The sequence below is a fragment of the Pelodiscus sinensis genome, chromosome 21, assembly GCF_049634645.1.
Source record: "Pelodiscus sinensis isolate JC-2024 chromosome 21, ASM4963464v1, whole genome shotgun sequence".
Lineage (NCBI taxonomy): Eukaryota > Metazoa > Chordata > Testudines > Trionychidae > Pelodiscus > Pelodiscus sinensis.
In genome coordinates, this window is record NC_134731.1 from 14,067,249 (window position 1) to 14,086,736 (window position 19,488).

At 43.8% G+C, this 19,488-nt stretch overlaps 1 protein-coding gene across 6 annotated transcripts in view; it reads right to left on the reverse strand.

Moving 5' to 3' along the window:
• PITPNM3 (PITPNM family member 3) overlaps positions 1 to 19,488 on the reverse strand; it is a 518,333-nt gene that overhangs the window by 236,737 nt on the left and 262,108 nt on the right. Inside the window, exon 1 of one of the 6 annotated variants that reach the window (XM_075904893.1) lies at positions 6,134 to 6,151. The exons of the other annotated variants lie outside the window; for them this stretch is intronic. The gene's annotated coding sequence lies outside the window, so the exon portion shown is untranslated. Of the gene's footprint in view, positions 1 to 6,133; positions 6,152 to 19,488 lie in introns of those variants that run through there. 6 annotated transcript variants of the gene reach the window in all.

A 19,488-nucleotide genomic window follows, 5' to 3' on the forward strand; every position in this document is an offset into this window, starting at 1 on the left:
TTTTTTCCATTTTCCCTCATTGGTCATGTTTTTAGACCTTTAATCATTTTTGTTGCTCTTTTCTGGGCCTTCTCGAATTTCTACACATCTTTCCTGAAATGTGGTACCCAGAACTGGACACAATACTCCAGCTGAGATCTCACCAGTTCAGAGTAGAGCAGAAAAATTACTTCTCGTGTCTTGCTTATAACCCTCCTGCTAACACATCCCAGAATTATGTTTTCTTTTTCCTGCACTGGAACACTATTCATTCATATTTAGCTTGTGACCTACTATGACCCTTAGATTCTTTTCCATGGTGCTTCTTCCTAGGCATTAGGCAGTCGCTTTCTATTTTGTATGTGTGCAACTGATTGTTCCTTCCTAAACAGAGTACTTTGCATTTGTCTTTGTTGAATTTCATCCCATTTACTTCAGACCATTTCTCCAATTTGTCCAGATCATTTGAATTTTATCCTGTCCTCCAAAGAACTTGCATCCCCTCCCAGCTTGATATCATCTGCACACTTTATATGTAAAAACTTAAACAACAAATAGTCTAGAAGCACCTTAAAGATTAGCAACATATTTTGTTAGTCTTTAAGGTGCTACTAGATTATTTGTTGTTGTTTAAGTTTTTCCTGTTACAGACTAACTCAGCCACCTTTCTGACATTTTATAAGTGTGTTCTCTTTGCCAGTAGATACATTACTGATTAAAATATTGACCAGAAAGCGCCCTGAAAAATTTTCCCTGCAGAACCCCACTTGTTATACTCTTCCTGCATGATTGTGAACTACTGATACCTATCCTCTGGGAATAGTTTTCCAATTAGTTTTGCACCCACTTATAGCATCTCCATCTAGGTTGCATTTCCCTAGTATGTTTATAAGACGGTCGTGTGAAATAGAATCAAAAGCTTTACTAAAGTCAAAATCAGGGAATGACAAAATTTTTTGATGGGGGTGCCATTTCAAGATTTTGGTAAGTAGTCAAGGACTGCATTTTTCTATCAAAGAAGTATGGGGCATGGAACAAAGGTTGGATGCAGAAGAGAGCTCAGGGTAGAGGGTTGGAGTGTAGGAAAGGGTCTGAGAGGGAGTTTAGGTGAGGGAGGGGAGTTGTGACCTGGGTAGGGGATTGGGGTTGTCAGGGCTGATCCCCACTGTGGCACTCCGAGTGCAGAACATTGGGGCCCGCAAAGACCTTAAATACCTTGGTCTCTAGGCTCTGCTTACAATAACAACAACAAAAAAGGAGTAACTGTAGTTCGAATTAGAGAGCCTAATTCGAACTACCTACTCCATGCCGCGTGTAGCTGCGGGCATGGAGTCCACACTAATGTGAATTTAAAAATGGCGGCGCCCGGCAAGATGCAAATGAAGCCAGGGATATTTAAATCCCGGGCTTCATTTGCAACTTCGAATGCCTAAATTAGCCACCCTAATTCGAACTAGGGAGGCAGTGTAGACATACCCAGAGGGATAAAGGAGTGTGTACAGGGTCTGGGAGGGAGTTGTGACCTGGAGAAACTGGCCAATGGGAGTTGAGAAACTGTGCTTAACTGCCCCATCCCCAGCAAAATCTCCTAGATCCTATTGGCTGGAAACCAGCCAATGAGATCTGAGCGATTTTGTTGTGCATGAGAACAATGCATGAAGCCTGCCCCCCTTCTCCTCCCCTCCCCCACACACACCAAAAAGAGCCACAGAAAGCAGCATGCCACTTTGAGTGGCACTGCTTTGTGCTGCAGGGGCAGGCCACGGATTAAAAGGCTTGGAGGGCTGATTCCAGCCTGTGGGCCATACCTTACCCACCCCTGGTCAAGATATATCACTTTTACACTTCCCACCATCCACATAATTTACCTCTGTATGAAGGGCAAACCCTACCCAGATGCACCACTTAAACAAGTATGTAGGCCTTATTCTGGTCCTTAAGTACAGCTGAATTTCATCCCCAAGAAACACAGTAGAAGGTTTAGTTATTAAAAGAAGCTTCCTCTTTGTCTTTAGAGTAGCCCAGTCAGGGACTATTTTACATAAACTCCCCAGAGGCATACTTCAGATTCATATTTAATAGCAATCTGGTTGAAAGGCTGATAAAACACCTAGAGAGGCCAGTATGCAAAGATCCCCTGCAGCCTCCTCCTCCTACCCTCTTATTCTTTTAAAAACACCTAATTGGATAAGTTCTTGATTAGGTGGAAAGCAAAAGTACAATTGCCACGCAGCAGACAATTAAAAAGTGCTGATGTTCAATGAACAACCAAATATTCAATATTCTCTCTCGTGTCTCCACTAATGCACCTTCGCCTACAGGGAGAAATGAATGTTTCCCAACAGAATCAATTAATACTAGGAATGGAAGTGACTACCCGATACGGCCAAGCTTATTGGAGAATCGAGTTGAGTACTCAACTACTTGCTTCTCCCCAACCCTTTGCTGCCTCTCTGTATGAGAGGCAGCAATGGGGTGTGGGACAGGTGGAGGAGGAGGTAGGGAAGGCTGCCACGAAGCAGCCTCTGCCTGCAGTGGACCAAGGCTCGCCTGCTCTGGGAGTCACCCACGCTGCGGCTCTGCATTTTAAATGTAGTACAAGCTTGGGGGCTCTCACTACACAAAAAATGCAAAGCTTCAGTGGTGCGAAGCCAGCATAAGCTGGGACTGCTCAGTCCTGGCTCTTACTGGCTCCAGAAGCTACCCTTGCTGCATCTCTGCAGAGCGGCTCTCCTGATCAACCAATCATATAGTTGATACAGATCATATTAACTACACAATTAGCCAAATAACCGCTCTTTAAGATCTTTAGTTAACACCTCAGTCACTTACCTTGTAGCATATTCCCCTCCCCTTGCCTGATGCCATCTCTCCCTAATCGTCCCACAGAAGAGAAAACTGAAATCCTAATCTAGAAGTTTGTAGCAATTTTTTTGTAATGACCACATCCTGCATCACCCTAAACCAGGATTCTCTGGTCCAGCACAATCTGAGGTCTGGGATCACAGATGTTCCTGGGCTAGAGAGTCCTAGTGGCTGGGAGTCAGGCAGCAGAAGGGCTAGCAGCTGGGAACCCTGCCCAGCAGGGCTTGGAGCAGCCTGGAACAGGAGCCAGAGCCATGTGGCAGCCTGGCATGGAAGCTGGGGTTGGGGCTGCACAGCAGCTGAGCTAGGACCAGTGGCAGGCAGTCTGGCCATGGCTGGTGGCAGGGTGACTGTTTGGGGCTGGAAATGTAGCCAGCAGTAGCTGGAAGGCCACTGGTGGGGACCTGGTCCAGCAAGTCCCCTCATTCAGGACTCATCAGGTCCTGCGGGTGTCAGACCAGGGAGGTCCAACCTATAGCAGGGCTACTCAACACGCGGCCCATTTGTTTGAAGCCTGCGGTGTGGTTTGGGTGACGTGGGGCTCGACATGCGGCCTGTGGGTGGGAGCCAAAACAAAAAAGCAGTGAATATAATGGTCTTCTGTTGAGATGCGTTTTAGTAGTTAAATTCCTGGTCTGTCATTGCTCGTGAAAAGTGCTGTCATATGGGTGGAAATTGGGAAAATGTTATATTAATATCAGCAGAACTGACTTAAATGGGGCTTGTGTGTTGTCTAGTCTTGCCTTAATCTTTACATTCGTGCCCATCAGTTTGAAAGAAGCTATTTGCATATATATATGCAACCGCACTTAAGTTACAGCCCTCGGCACGTGCTATGAGTATCATTGTGGCCCCCGGGGCTTCCAAAGTTGAGTAGCTCTGCCCTGTAGTGATTTTGGACATCTGACATGAAACAACTTAAAGGAGACTAATTCTTTCAGGGTGCTCAGCACTATGAAAATCAAGGCCCTGAAACAGGTCTCCAACTGGGCACTCCAAAGCTGTAGCATCTAAAATCCCAAATCACTTTTGAAACCTCGCTGCCCTTTTCTTCACTCATTCTGTAATATGCTATGTGCACGCATGACACCATGGACAACGTGAATTCCAAATATTATAACAAACACCCTCCCAAATCGCAGTGCTATTAGGTTGCAATTTAATTAGTGAACAGAAGCTTGTGAATGTTACCCTTTTGCAAGTGTACTGAATGTATTTTCACTTCCACAGAATCTAGTGTCCCAAATTCTGCCTTGGTTTAACAACCTATACAACTCTACTGAAGTCAGTAAGCCAGATTACAGTCCTGTAAATACAGTGACTTCAGTGGGCCAACTCCAAATTCACACTGGTACAAGAAAGACCAGAATTTGCCCCATTGGTAGGAAGAGTCAGGACCACAGAGTATGTGCTGCAAATGCAAGCAGATTGCTTTTGCTGGAGGCTTATATAAAACAGTCTTGTTTTGAACTGGAGGGAAATAAAAAAAGTCTAATTAGCTCACTCCACAGATGCAATTCAAAATCAATCTTGCTCAAGGAAAATTATTTTAGTCTTCTGATTTTGTTCAGTGCCTTGCAGATATCATCCCTGGCAGGGAACCAGATGCGGCAGCTCGGCGAGTCAATTGGAAATTGTCCCTGTCATCACTTATAACTGCACCAGGCCACACATAAAACAGGCTCTTTTTATACAGCCGTGGAAAAAACCCGAGAACCAAAGACAGGGAATGGAGGGAAAGAAATCACAAATCAATGGAACCATCATACTTTTGACCAAAATGCATGCAAAGAAAGGGTGGGCTGGTGGAAGGGGGTGTTTACAAAGATCACCCTTTTGTAAAATCACAGCCTATGGCAGGGATCCAGCACAATTTTATTTTTCCACCTGCCATAATGCCTGTCCTTGGAGAGCAATCCCTCTACAACACTTTATTTACAAGAGCCTGATGGAATTTGTTATCTAAAAGTCAGTGGAAACTGCACAGCGGAGGCTCCATCTCTGTTCTGGGTGCCACGGCTGTGCCATCATTCCATAAACATTCCCTACAGCGATATACGGAGCTTTTCCATTGCTGTAGGAGCCCAGCCTCCCATAACAGCAGCAACTAGGTTTACGTGCACCCGTAATGACTCAAATATACAGGACAGAGCACTGATCGCACGCTAGCCCCACTCTATTGTATTAAGGTAAATGAAGCCAGGAACCCACTGCCCTAGGAGTTGTACAAACCTTAGGAACACTCTCTCTCTTCAAGAGATTTTAATCTGAGGAGAGGAGCTATGCCAGGGTACAAAAGGGAATGCCATTACTTTATAGACAGGGAAGGAAAGCTCTGAGATTTGGGCTTGTGTCCTCACGGCCCTGTGGTTTGGACCATGGCAGGTAAACAGCAGTGGGTACCTAAGTGCTGTGCTGTATCTCCCTCCTCTGGACTTCGCATGTGCAGGCCCAGCAACAGGGGCAGCTGTCCCAAGGCCCAGCGATTTAAAAGGGCCTGGGGCTGCTGGCTCCCACCACTACTGCTGCTGTGATGGCAGCCGGAGCTCTGAGCCCTTTAAATCATTGCTGGAGCCCCTGGCCGTGCGGTCTGGGCAGTGCAGAACAGCCGGTGGGGGAAGGCTAGCACCCAACCCACTCCTCCCACCTGAGGCTGCCCTCCCCCCCACCAACACCTTTCACAGAGTTCAGTACTTTGATCCTCAGCCCTGTACATGGGAGAACTATAGGGTTTCTAGTTGGCATAACGTAATTCTGTTGGAAGAGGATTAAACTAATGAGAACTAGGCAGGGAAGCCAACAAGATTAACAGTCCTCTGGGAAAAAGGTTGGGGAAGGCAGCTTCGCAGTCCCAGAAGGCAGAACGGGTGGGGCTGTGGCAGCCAGCCCTCAGCACTGCCTTCCTGCCCCTCCCTGCCACTGGCCCTCATAGCCGTCTGGACTGCACAGTGTGGTGCTCTGGAGTGCATGGCACTCCAATGGTGATTCTAAAGGGCCCAGGCCTCCAGCCACCGCAATAGCAACACCAATGGCTAGAAACCTTGGGCCCTTTAGAACTGCTGGGCCCCAGGGCAATTGCTCCCCCTGTTGACAGGCCTGGAACTAGGAGTCTTTTGTCTACAGTTACATCAGAGTTTTCAGCAGCACAGCTACACCACTGCAGACTCGCTAATGTAGCCAAACGAAGTCGATGGAAGAACGCTAATCCCGCAAACACGGGTCTTCAATAGCACAGAGATGGGCATATAAAAAAGGTAGAGACATACTGTTAAAGAGTACAGTGAATTACCTGATCAGACCCCACCAACTGCTTACGGCCTTCTCAATAATGCTGTAAATTAATGGAGAGAAGCCTGATCATTCTTTTTGTCACCAGATCAAATATTCTCCAGAAAATTCCACAATGCATTAAGACTTAAAGATTTCAGCAGAATTTATTGTATGCCCTTATCTAGTTTCTTCTCCAGTGCAGCCAGTTTTATTTCATGTTATTTCAAATAGGGATGTTAAATTTAGATTAATTAACTAATCTAATAGTCAATGGGATGTCCATTGATTAATCTATAAGGCACCTCCACCTTATAGCGGAAGCCCCGCAGGGAGCTCTTGTACATTTTAAAGGCTGAGGCACCTCAGGGAGCCCCAGTGGGGCTCTTGTACATTTGAAAAGCAGAATCGCAGCAGAAGCGGTGCAAGCAGAGTCTGCTTCAGTACCCACTCGCACCATTTCTCGTTGTGCCTCTACCCTCCTGCTCCCCACAGAGACAGTGCTGGGGGGAACCGGCTTTTAAGCCAGCTCCCCCCCAGCACTGGCTCCTCCTCCTCCCCTTGCTCATAGAGGCAGCAAGGGGGGGAATGATTAGTTCGCATCACTAGTTGACTATCCGATAAGCTTCTGCTTATTGGATAGTTGACTAGTCACTTACATCCCTAATTTCAAAGCCACTAGCTCAGAGAACCACCAGATTTCAGAGTTCTGCTTCAACAGTCATGGTGGGGAAAAAAAATCAGGATGATAAGCAGACAGCATTTAAGGGGTCTTGACGCAAAGCTGACAGAATGATAGATGTCTCCATTAATAGGCACCTAGGGACGTGACAGGTTAGAGAAGCTCACACATACAGACTTCACATAAGAATTTCTTAAATTAGACCTTCAGACTAAAAATATAAATTAGTTCTATTGACTTTTCAAAAACGCAGTCATAATAAAATCATTGTGAAAATTTAAGATGACAGGTTTTCCAATTTATCTAGAGGTTTTGCTTAGTCATATTACAAAAAAAACAGTCAGCTAATATACAGCCCAAAGGATTGATCGATTACACCACACACTAATGAAAATAATGTGGGTTGGGTGCAATATAAAAGACTTGAGTATGAGCCCAGGGGTTTTGGAGTGTCGTTATCATATATTAATTCCAATGCCTTTAATTTCAGGGTGCAGTATTGAGCAGCCCAGAGTGCCTGAATAATCCGCTTTGAAGGTCACGAAAGAATGAACAGCTTTAGTCAAAGACTGTGGTTTAACTAATGTCTGGCAGCTTGCCTACCTACAGATATAACAATACCATCCAAGCATCCCAGTGGAGACACACAGTACAGCTTAGGTCAATATCTCTTTGATAGAGCCCAGCAGAATTACCAGCTCAAACCACGAGGAATACAGATAATTCGGAATAGGAAGCCTATTCTGAACTATCTAGTTCGTGCCGCATGTAGCCGCGGGCACGGAGTCTGCACTAGCGGACATTTAAAAATGGCAGCGCCCGGCAACATGCAAATGAAGCCCAGGAAATTCAAATCCCGGGCTTCATTTGCAAGTTCGTATGACTACATTAACCACCCTAGTTCGAACTAGGGTGGTAGTGTAGACATACCCTCACATACATGCTAATAGAAATCAAAGAAATATTAAAAGGTCATACAGCCAATTCACATGTTAGGCCTTGTCTACACTGGCCAGTTTTGGCAACAAAACCTGGAGAGCATTCACATTGCAACACGACAAAAGTCATGACAAATGCTCAGTTTTAGCAACAAAAATCTTCCACCACTTTGGTCTCTCCCTCTCCCTTTATTGTCAAGAATCACATAGTGTGGAACAAAGGGGGATGTTATCACATTACATGGAGATGGCAAATGCCAGCCATTAAAGCTTGAAAACAAATGAAATACTAGTGTTAGTGTCTCCACTCATCTGAAACTAGTTAATTTACATTGTACTTATTTAGCCTTTCATCAAAAAGTTTGTTAGCATTAGGATGAGAATGTATTTAATATATGAGTGCACAAAAACTAATGAATGATTGTTTCTGATTATCTCTTTGTTCCTGTAAACTAAAGAAAGACTCTCTGAGTGGCTGTAACTAAACCCATTCTCTCCAAATTGCCCATTAAACAGGATGGAAGCCGCACAACTATAAATGAAGTAGCATGTTATCTTTGCATTCAACAATACAGAATCAACAAACTCTGTCTGATTAGTAAACAAGGCAGGAGCCCATGCTGTGTGCTGAAAACTCTTGCCAGACTGTTTTCAACAATGAACTCTGGGAACAGTTCTGCATCTCTGAACTGATGAATAGTTCTGCATCTCTGAGCCAATGGATAGAGGTCTCCAAAGTCAATTTTAGTAACCTTGAGAGACTATGGGAACTAGCCAACAGCTCATCTCTGCTATCAATTGGCTTGACAAACTCTGACTCACCTGTTATATATTTTATCAGCTTTAACATCTCAATAACTCTCATTTCTCTTCTTAGCGAAAGAATCTTCAGTTTATTTCACTAAAGACATCAGCTGTCAGCATTAGTTTTGGTGTGGGTTCCAAGATATCCATTCGCCTGGGGTCAGTGACTGATCCCTTGCGGTTGGAAGAGCTGAATGTCAGGTGATTTTTTGATTTAATAACCCATTTTGTCTGAGTGGCAAGTTGTGCTGGACCAGAGAGCCAACGGGAGACTATCTAGGACTCCATGGTGAGGCTAACGTAGTACCCAGAAGTGCTTGCTTGTTCCTGGTTTGGTAAAATCTAATTATAGAACATATCACACGTTTGTGGTTTCTGCCCTGTTCTCTGACAGTCTTCGGCACTCTCCATTATGAGTCACATATCAGACAATGTGACAATAATTTATGTCACTCATGGATGTGAAGAAGCCAGCACCTTGAGGGACATAAGCTATGCCAACTTAAGCACTGGGGTAGACACAGGTCCTGCACTGTTGGCTGTGGATTAATTAAATCAATGGGAGACCTCTCTTCCACTGTTTTACAGCATTTCCACTAGTACTGATGAAGCTGTAAACTCTCTAGTGTAGCTTTAGCCACAGCATATGTTTGCCAAAGGAATTGTTCTGCTGCTGGCATAGCTACACCATCTACCCAAATGACAGCAAATGCTTTGACAAAAACCCCTTTTCTATCACTACAGATGCATCTACACTAGAGGTTTTTCCACGGTAACTATGTCAGAGTATGTGATTTTTTTTCCCTCCACACTCCTGCCTCACATAGCTATGACAGCAAATCTTTGTAGAGTAGACCAAGCCGGCCAGGTCTACACTAGGGGGCAATGTCAAACTGAGGTGTACAACTCCAGCTAAGTGAATAGCCAGTTGAAGTCTGCGTACTTTAGTTCAAGTTACCATGTCCACTGTCAGGGTGTCAATGGAAGAAACAATCCCGTCAACTCCCCTTACTTTTCTCACTCAAGGGGTATAGTAGTCGACAAGAGTGCAATCAGTGATTGATTTAGCAGGTCTCTACTAGATCTGCTAAAATCAATCCCTGGAAGATCGAACTGCACAGCGCTGATCTCCCAGGAGTATAGACAATGTCCCTGGATATTCCAGAAGAAAAAATGCTAGATGGAGAAACGGGGCAGGTAGGCACCAGGTTTAACTGAGGGTGTGAGGCAGAGGAGAGCCTCAATGGAAATGAGGAAAGATGCAGGACCTAGTGTCTCTCAACTGCTGAACATGGTATAAATATAGGGTGTAAAGCGGTGCCTGCTAGCCCCTCCAAAACCTTCCTTCTTCCCCTTTGGCTATGTCTAGAATACATCCCTCTGTTGGCAGAGGGATGTAAATGAAGCACTTCTAAAGTGCAAATGAAACCGGGATTTAAATATCCTGCACTTCATTTGCATAATCACATAATGGCGCTCTTTCAAAAAAGCGCTATTTTGAAATTGAAAGCGCAGTCTAGATGCGGTTCTTTCGAAAACGGGGTGCTTTTTCAAAAGATCCTGTAAACCTTAGATCGGATCGGATTGGACCGAGGTTTACACGATCTTTCGAAAAAGTGCCCCGTTTTCAAAAGAACCGCATCTAGACTGCGGTTTCAATTTCGAAAGAGCACTTTTTCGAAAGAGTGCATTACATGATTATGCAAATAAAGTGTGGGATATTTAAATCACTGCTTCATTTGAACTTTCGAAGTGATTCATTTACATCCCTCTGCCAACAGAGGGATGTAGTCTAGACATAGCCTTTCTGTTCTCACAAGAATAAGAATAACCACAGGAGACTGGGCCATCTCTAATCTAGCAGCCTGTGTCCAAGAGTGGCTAACCCAAGACACTTCAGAGTAGGAAGGCATCAGTCCCATGTGATGTGCATGTGACTAAAAGGACTGAACATTCTGTTTTCTCTGTGCCAAAGCACCACACGGCTTCCTGGTCACCAGCATGGAAGAGCCACCGAGGAAAGCAAATTGGAAGAGTAAGAAACAGAAATCAAAAGGTGACATTAGGAAACCATATTAATGGAGCTTGATGAGATTTCTGTCCCTGTCCTGTAACACTCAGTGGAGCTCCCCCATGTGAATACCAGATTGCATATAATTTGAAAGAAAAGGAAAGGCAGAAATATGTTTTTGCTTGAACAATGTTCAACTGCAGGTACAGTGTATTACTGGTTGTGAGAGTGCCAATGACAGCTAAGTATGATTTGGCTAACCCGCCTTTGTATTCAATACTTAACATATAATTTGCTGCCCTGGAGAGATGGAAATTTTGCTTCTATTTTCATGTCTTCCCTTCTAGATACCATTGACCATAATGACCACAAAAATGTTAACATTGATAATTTCGGTATATTCCACCCACACCACATTTATCAGTGGACTCCAACCATCTATTACATCTCTCTATTTTTCCCTAATTACACAAACACCTTGGGCTCTATCCTGACAGGCAAAATTCCCCAAACAGTCAGAAGTAGCTTTGCTTGAGCACCCATAATCAGGACTGATTTTCAAAGGAGCTCACGGCATTGGGTGCTGACCTGAAATCTTGTGTCAGTTTTGGGGCTCTGAGCACAGGAAGATGAAGCCCTGAGCTGTCAAAAAAATCTTGCCCCACCAGAATGATGAAACTTCCAACGTGCCAAAGTCAGGAATGAATCTGAGAAGTCCCCTGTATGGTTAAAGGCACCTGGGTCTCTGAATGACTCAAACAGCAAAGCTTTTTCAGCTTTGTCATTTTTAATTATTTTTAACCCACTATAATTATTGGGATTCTTTAAAATCCTGGGGTCAGACTAACTCATCCTTCCTTAATGTGCTAAAGCTTTGGTACACATTTAGATGGAAGTGGTGTGTGGTTGCAATTTAAAGCAGTTGGAGCTGATCTGGAATAAATCAACTGGTGCAGTGAGATAAGGCCAAGTGCTTCACTCAGATGGTGTGAAAATTGTCAGTAGCAGCAGCCGGACACCTAAGCCTGTCTTACTGTCTTTGAGAAGACAACACATCTGTCAGCACTGGTGGCATATGGAGCACAGAAAAGGTGAATTTCACAGGCATTTTACAGTTAGTTATACCTTAAATTACTAATAATTACATCTTGTCAATTACCTAGCTGAGAATTCATCATCCTCTGCAGAATTTCAATTGAATTAGCTACAATATTCTGAGTAAAATTTTAGTGTATTGCTGGCAAAATTGACTAATGACTCTTCAAGTAGAATTAAGGTAAATTGAATCAATAGGCAACCTCAGTGACAGGATGCATTGCAGAAATCAAATTGTCATTTGTTTGCTTGCCTGTTTACTTTTTGTATTTCCAAAATGATAGTGAAGCCTCTGTTTTGAGACGTCATACAGTAACAATGATTAGGTTAAACTTAAAAAAGAACAAATAGTCTAGTAGCACCTTCAAGACTAACAAAACATGTAGACGGTATCATGCACTTTTATGGGCACAACCCACTTCTTCAGATGACTGGAGTGTTGGAAGTCCACATCCAAGAATAAATAAGGGAAGATGTGGAGGGGGGAGGAAAAAAAGAAGGGGGGAAGGGGAAAAAAGAAACAATGAGTAGATAGCTTCACAGGGATAGCCCAGTTAGTCTGTAACAGGAAAAACTTTAAAAACAACAAATAGTCTAATAGCACCTTAAAGACTAGCTACATGAGACTGATAAGAACCATTAGTTTGCACTTGGAAATGAAGATGACCAACACCAGATTCTACACAAGACAGAACTATGTAGCACTTTAAAGACTAACAAGATGGTTTATTAGGTGATGAGCTTTCATGGGCCAGACCCACTTTCTCAGATCAATATGTGGAAGAAAATTGGCACAACCATATATACCAAAGTGATACAATCAAAAAAAAGTGAACACATGTAAAATTGACAAATCAAAGTTTGGAAAAAAGAGTGGGGGTGAGGGGGGAAGGTAAGTTTCTGTAAGGTAGTGACATAGGGGTGATAATAGGGGAAGTTTCTGTGAGGTAATGACATTGGGGAGATAATTGGGGAAGCTATCTTTGTAATGGGAGAGATAGTCTTTGTTTAAACCCATACATAAAGTGTCAAATTTAAGCATGAATGACAATTCTGAAGCTTCTCGTTGAAGTCTGGCTTTAAAGTCTCTTTGAAGCAATATGCATGTTTTAAGGTCATTAAGTGAATGATCAGTCTGGCTGAAATGGCAGGCAACAGCTTTCTCTCTGAGAGAGTCTTATGTCTGTTTTAGAAATGTAGCCGTGTTAGTCTGCTGTAGCTGAAACAAAATACAGGACTATGTAGCACTTTAAAGACTAACAAGATGGTTTATTAGGTGATGAGCTTTCGTCGGCCAGACCCACTTCCTCAGATCAAATAGTGGAAGAAAATTGTGATTCTAGATTCTACACAGACTTCAAGAACCGTTAGCACCTTCATTGGTTGGTTGGTTGGTTAAGTCATTAAGATGTGGAAGATAATGTGGAACCATCCCATATCTGGGTTCTTACTATTTGCATAAGAATTAAACTTGGGAATGAAGTTAAGTTCCAACCCTTCTATGATTAGGTTACAGTCTCATCTGATTCTGTGGCCTTTAGAATGTATTCCTTTTATTATGAGCACGGGAAGCATATTTGAAACCCCTCCACCTACCCTATCATAGAATCATAGAATCATAGGACTGGAAGGGACCTCGAGAGGTCATCGAGTCCAGCCCCCCGCCCTCAAGGAAGGACCAAGCTCCGTCTACACCATCCGTCTACACCACCTCCCTTGGCAATTTATTCCAATATTTGACCACCCTGACAGTTAGGAATTTTTTCCTAATGTCCAATCTAAACCTCCCCTGCTGCACTTTAAGCCCATTACTCCTTGTCCTGTCCTCAGAAACCAAGAGGAACAAATTTTCGCCTTCCTCCTTGTGACACCCTTTTAGATATTTGAAAACCGCTATCATGTCCCCCCTTAATCTTCTTTTTTCCATATTAAACAAGCCCAGTTCATGAAGCCTGGCTTCATAGGTCATGTTCTCTAAACCTTTAATCATTCTTGTCGCTCTTCTCTGTACCCTTTCCAATTTCTCCACATCTTTCTTGAAATGTGGCGCCCAGAACTGGACACAGTACTCCAGCTGAGGCCTAACTAGGGCAGAGTAGAGCGGCAGAACGACTTCATGAGTTTTGCTTACAACACACCTGTTGATACAACCTAGAATTATATTTGCTTTTTTTGCAACAGCATCACACTGTTGACTCATATTCAACTTGTGGTCCACTATGACCCCTAGATCCCTTTCCGCCATGCTCCTTCCTAGACAGTCGCTTCCCATCTTGTATGTATGGAACTGATTGTTCCTTCCTAAGTGGAGCACTTTGCATTTCTCTTTATTAAACTTCAGCCTGTTTACCTCAGACCATTTCTCTAACTTGCTAAGGTCATTTTGAATTATGTCCCTATCCTCCAAAGAAGTTGCAACCCCACCCAGTTTGGTATCATCTGCAAACTTAATAAGCGTACTCTCTATCCCAATATCTACATCATTGATGAAGATATTGAACAGTACGGGTCCCAAAACAGACCCTTGAGGAACTCCACTTGTTATCCCTTTCCAGCAGGATTTAGCACCGTTAACAACAACTCTCTGATTACGGTTATCCAACCAATTATGCACCCATCTTATCGTGGCCCTATCTAAGTTATATTTGCCTAGTTTATCAATAAGAATATCATGCGAGACCGTATCAAATGCCTTACTAAAGTCTAGGTATATGACATCCAACCACTTCTCCCTTATCCACAAGGCTCGTTATCCTATCAAAGAAAGCTATCAGATTAGTTTGGCATGACTTGTTCTTCACAAACTCATGCTGGCTGTTCCCTATTACTTTATTACCTTCCAAGTGTTTGCATATGATTTCCTTAATTACCTGCTCCATTATCTTCCCTGGGACAGATGTTAAACTGACCGGTCTGTAGTTTCCTGGGTTGTTCTTATTCCCCTTTTATAGATGGGCACAATATTTGCCCTTTTCCAGTCTTCTGGAATCTCCCCTGTCTTCCATGATTTTTCAAAGATCATAGCTAAAGGCTCAGATACCTCCTCTATCAGCTCCTTGAGTATCCTGGGATGCATTTCATCAGGACCTGGTGACTTGCTGACATCTAACTTTCCTAAGGGTATGTCTACAATACCCTCCTAGTTCGAACTAGGCGGGTAATGTAGGCATACTGCACTTGCAAATGAAGCCCGGGATTTGAATTTCCTGGGCTTCATTTGCATAAACGGGGAGCCGCCATTTTTAAAACCCCGCTGGTTCGAACCCCGTGCAGCGCGGCTACACGGGGAATGAACTAGGTAGTTTGAACTAGGCTTCCTAGTTCGAACTACCGTTACTCCTCGTGCACGGGGTTCGAACCAGCGGGGTTTTAAAAATGGCGGCTTCCCGCTTATGCAAATGAAGCCCGGGAAACTCAAATCCCGGGCTTCATTTGCAAGTGCGGTATGCCTACATTACCCCGCTAGTTCGAACTAGCGGGGTAGTGTAGACATACCTTAAGTGATTTTTAACTTGTTCTTTGTGTATCCTATCTTCTAAACTTACCCTCTCTCTGCTTGTATTCACTAAGTTAGGCACACCTTCAGACTTCCCGGTGAAGACCGAAACAAAGAAGTCATTGAGCATCTCTGCCATTTCTAAGTTTCCTGTTACTGCTTCTCCCTCCTCACTGAGCAGTGGGCCTACCCTGTCCTTGGTCTTCCTCTTGCTTTTAATGTATTTATAAAAGGTCTTCTTGTTTCCCTTTATGCCTGTAGCTAGTTTGATCTCATTTTGTGCCTTTGCCTTTCTAATCTTGCCCCTGCATTCCCATGTTGCTTGCCTATATTCATCCTTTGTTATTTGTCCTAGTTTCCATTTTTTATAGGACTCCTTTTTTATTTTGAGATCATGCAAGATCTCCTTGTTAAGCCAAGCTGGTCTTTTGCCATATTTTCTATCTTTCCTACACAGCGGAATTGTTTGCTTTTGGGCCCTTAACAACTTCCCTTTGAAATACTCCCAACTCTCCTCAGTTGTTTTTCCCTTCAGTCTTGCTTCCCATGGGACCTTACCTACAACTTCTCTGAGCTTATCAAAATCTGCCTTCCTGAAATCCATTACCTCAATTGTGCTGGTCTCCCTTCTACCTTTCCTTAAGATCATGAACTCTATTATTTCATGATCACTGTCCCCCATACTGTCTTCCACTTTCAAGTTCTCAACTAGTTCCTCCCTATTTGTTAAAATCAAATCCAGAACAGCTTCTCCTCTGGTAGCTTTTTCAACCTTCTGAAACAGAAAGTTGTCTCCAATGCAGTCCAGAAACTTATTGGATAGCCTGTGCCTCGCTGTGTTAGTTTCCCAACATATGTCTGGATAGTTGAAGTCTCCCATCACCACCAAATCTTGGGCTTTGGATAGTTTTGTTAATTGTTTAAAAAAGGCCTCCTCCACCTCTTCCACTTGGCTAGGTGGCCTGTAGTAGACTCCTAGCATGACATCACCCTCATTTTTTACCCCTTTTAGCTTAACCCAGAGACTCTCCACACAGCTATCTCCTACGTTCATCTCCACTTCAGTCCAAGTGTGTACATTTTTAATATACAAGGCAACCCCTCCTCCCTTTTTTCCCTGTCTGTCCTTCCTGAGCAAGCCGTACCCTTCCATACCAACATTCCAATCATGCATCAACTGTTTCAACTGTTAAAGAACCACAAGTGACTACCTGAAAGCCATAGAAATTGGCTTCAGTTAGATAAATTGCTTGGAAAAGTGTGCTGTGCTGGACATGAGGGTTCTAGCCTCTAAGCCAGGAGTGGGGAACCTTTTTTGGGTTGGGGGCTGCTGACACACAATAAAATCAGTCAGGGGCTGCACAAAATCATAGAATCTTAGAATACTAGAACTAGAAGGGACCTCGAGAGGTCATCGAGTCCAGTCCCCTGCCCTCATGACAGGACCAAATACTGTCTAGACCATCCCTGATAGACATTGATCTAACCTACTCTTAAATATCTCCAGAGATGGGGATTCCACAACCTCCCTGGGCAATTTATTCCAGTGTTTGACTACCCTGACAGTTAGGAACTTTTTCCTAATGTCCAGCCTAAACCTCCCTTGCTGCAGCTTAAGCCCATTGCTTCTTGTTCTATCCTCAGAGGCCAAGATGAACAAGTTTTCTCCCTCCTCCTTGTGACACCCTTTTAGATATCTGAAAACTGCTATCATGTCCCCCCTCAATCTTCTCCTTTCTAAACTAAACAAAACCCAATTCCTTCAGCCTTCCCTCATAGGACATGTTCTCTAGACCTTTAATCATTCTCGTTGCTCTTCTCTGGACCCTCTCCAAATTCTCCACATCTTTCTTGAAATGCATTGCCCTGAACTGAACACAATACTCCAATTGAGGCCTAACCAGTGAAGCAAAAAAGTGAGAAGCAAAAGTGTGGCCCCAGACAGAGAAGCAGAAAAACACTCCCCATATTCTCTTCACAGATGAGAGCGGGGGCGGAGGGGAAGAGATCTAGTAGAATTTTGGGGCCCCTCAATGAGGGGTTCAGTGAGAGGGTGCCAGGAAGCAGGCTTTGGGTATGGGGTCTGGGTGAGAGGGAGGGTGCAGGAACGGGTTGGGGGTGGTGGGTTTGGGAGGGTGATAAGGTGCAGGAGCGGGCTGGGGATTGGGAATGAGGGTCCGGGTGGGAGGTAGGGTACAGGAGCGAAATGGGAGTGTGGGGACTGAGTGGGAGGGGACTGCAGGAGTGGGCTGGGGGTAGGAGGACTGGGTGGGAGGCAGGTGCAGGACCAGGGTCTGGGTGATGGGGGCACTTACCTGGCGCAGCTCCTTGAGGATGCATATGACTCCGTGTCCCCCACCCCTCCTAGGCACCACTCTCTGCTGTGATTACACCAATTGGAGTGGTGAGGGGAAATCCTTCAGCCCGCACTGCCATTTCCCCAGCTGCCCAGGAGCGGCAGCACACAGGTCAGATCAGGCCCTGGCTCTTCTGACTCCGGCCCAGGAGGTTAAGGTCCCCCCCCCCCTCCCCGCCCATAGAAGGAAGCTGACACTCCAGCCTCACAGAGGCAGAGCCGCAGTGCAGGTGTGCCTGAGCTGGCTCCTTGATGCTGTGAACAGGACACCTTAGCAGCAGTAACCTCCTGTGCCCTCATCGAGCTTTTTGAAAAGTGACTAGTGATTTTGCACACTCAACCTGACATATCTTAAAGGGGCCTGATTTTCATCAGGAGGATGCTTAGCACATTGAGAAAAAAAACAGCCAAGCCCCTTTAAGATATGGCAAGACACCCACAAATGGACACACGTGATTGTTAGCCGGTTTTGAAAGCATTGGCCTGTGATCAAGATTTGCTCGAGGAACCACACGCAAAGGCTGAATAAGCCGGGTTTCAACCTTTGGTCTCTAAACAGGGTTAAATGTGAACGCAGGGAATCACAACTGAAAACTGTATTACGTAAAGCAACAGGAGGCAGAGCAGTCTAATAGACAAAGCCTGGAGTAGAAGCCAGAAAACCTGCTAACTGCAAAATTTTTAATGGAGTAAGAATGGAGGCACCTACGTTCTTGAAAATCCCCTGCTTAATTACAATCTCCTTATGCTTTTAAAACCTGTTCTAATTCACCTTGAATAAGAGATGAGTGCCTGTCTGCCACTGACAATGGGAGAAGCATACCTAACACCCTTTGGACTCTTTAAAAATATCAGCCGATACTTTAAAAAAAAAATCTTAACTCTCCTGGTTTTAATTACTCATAGAAATGTAAAAAAAAAAAATCAAAATGTAGAGGTCAGAGCAAAGAAATAATGGTCAATGATTAAATGGAGCACATGAAGCATCAAGACTATAATTATAGAGGACTCCAGATTCATTTTTCTGAGCCAGAGGAGCCTGGCAAGAAAATACCATACTAAAAGGATGACAATGATAAATAGACTTAATGGCAGTTTCCTGACCTAGCATGGCAGAAATCCATCCAAACATAATGTGCGTCTAGACTGAGACCTAATCAGCTCTTTGATGAATTGCAGTACCACAATTTTCAAGGAACAAAACTTGGTTACATTCAAGGGGATCTTAAAATATCGATTGATAATAACTGTATGCTTCAGATAACCCATTTTATAGGCAAAGGATAATGACTAAAAAACTGGACTAGACCTATGTAACCCAGAGAAAACTTAATTGAGAGAAGATTATTTAAAAGCAGAGTTAATTATCACCCAATCTGGAAAACTCTATCTTCAAACAAGAAATGGATTTAAGACAAACTCATTATCTTCACTAAAGAGGATGAAAAGCTGAATGCAATTAAATGCCAAAGTAAAATGAAATTTACAAAAATCTGTTTGACATTTTAGAAAGTAAAATTTGTGAAGTGTAAGTGAGAGAACAAAAACCACACATAATGAGTCAGAGCACGGCAAATTAATGGAGGTGTTTATCTAACAGCAACTAAGTCTATTATGCACTGAAAGATAAAAATAAGAAAAATAAATGTGCTACCTTCAACCTGGAACAGTGAGCAAAATCAATGAAATTTGTCACTATTCAGTACAAATTATAATGTGTGGTAATGTGCGGGGGAGGGGTTTGCCGTTACTGAAAGATCCTATAGGGCAGGTTTCTGCACATTGACTGAGACCTTGTCTACACTAACCACTGCCATCAACCTACTTCAGCTACACTCCCTTTGACACCAGCTACTCTTCTCATCCTGATGGAGTACCAGAATCAATGGGAGCGTGCTCAGAGATTGATTTATCGCATATAAGCAGATACGATAAATCGACAGCTGACGAATCGATCACTGCAGCTTCAATCCACTGTGTGCTGTAGACAAGGCC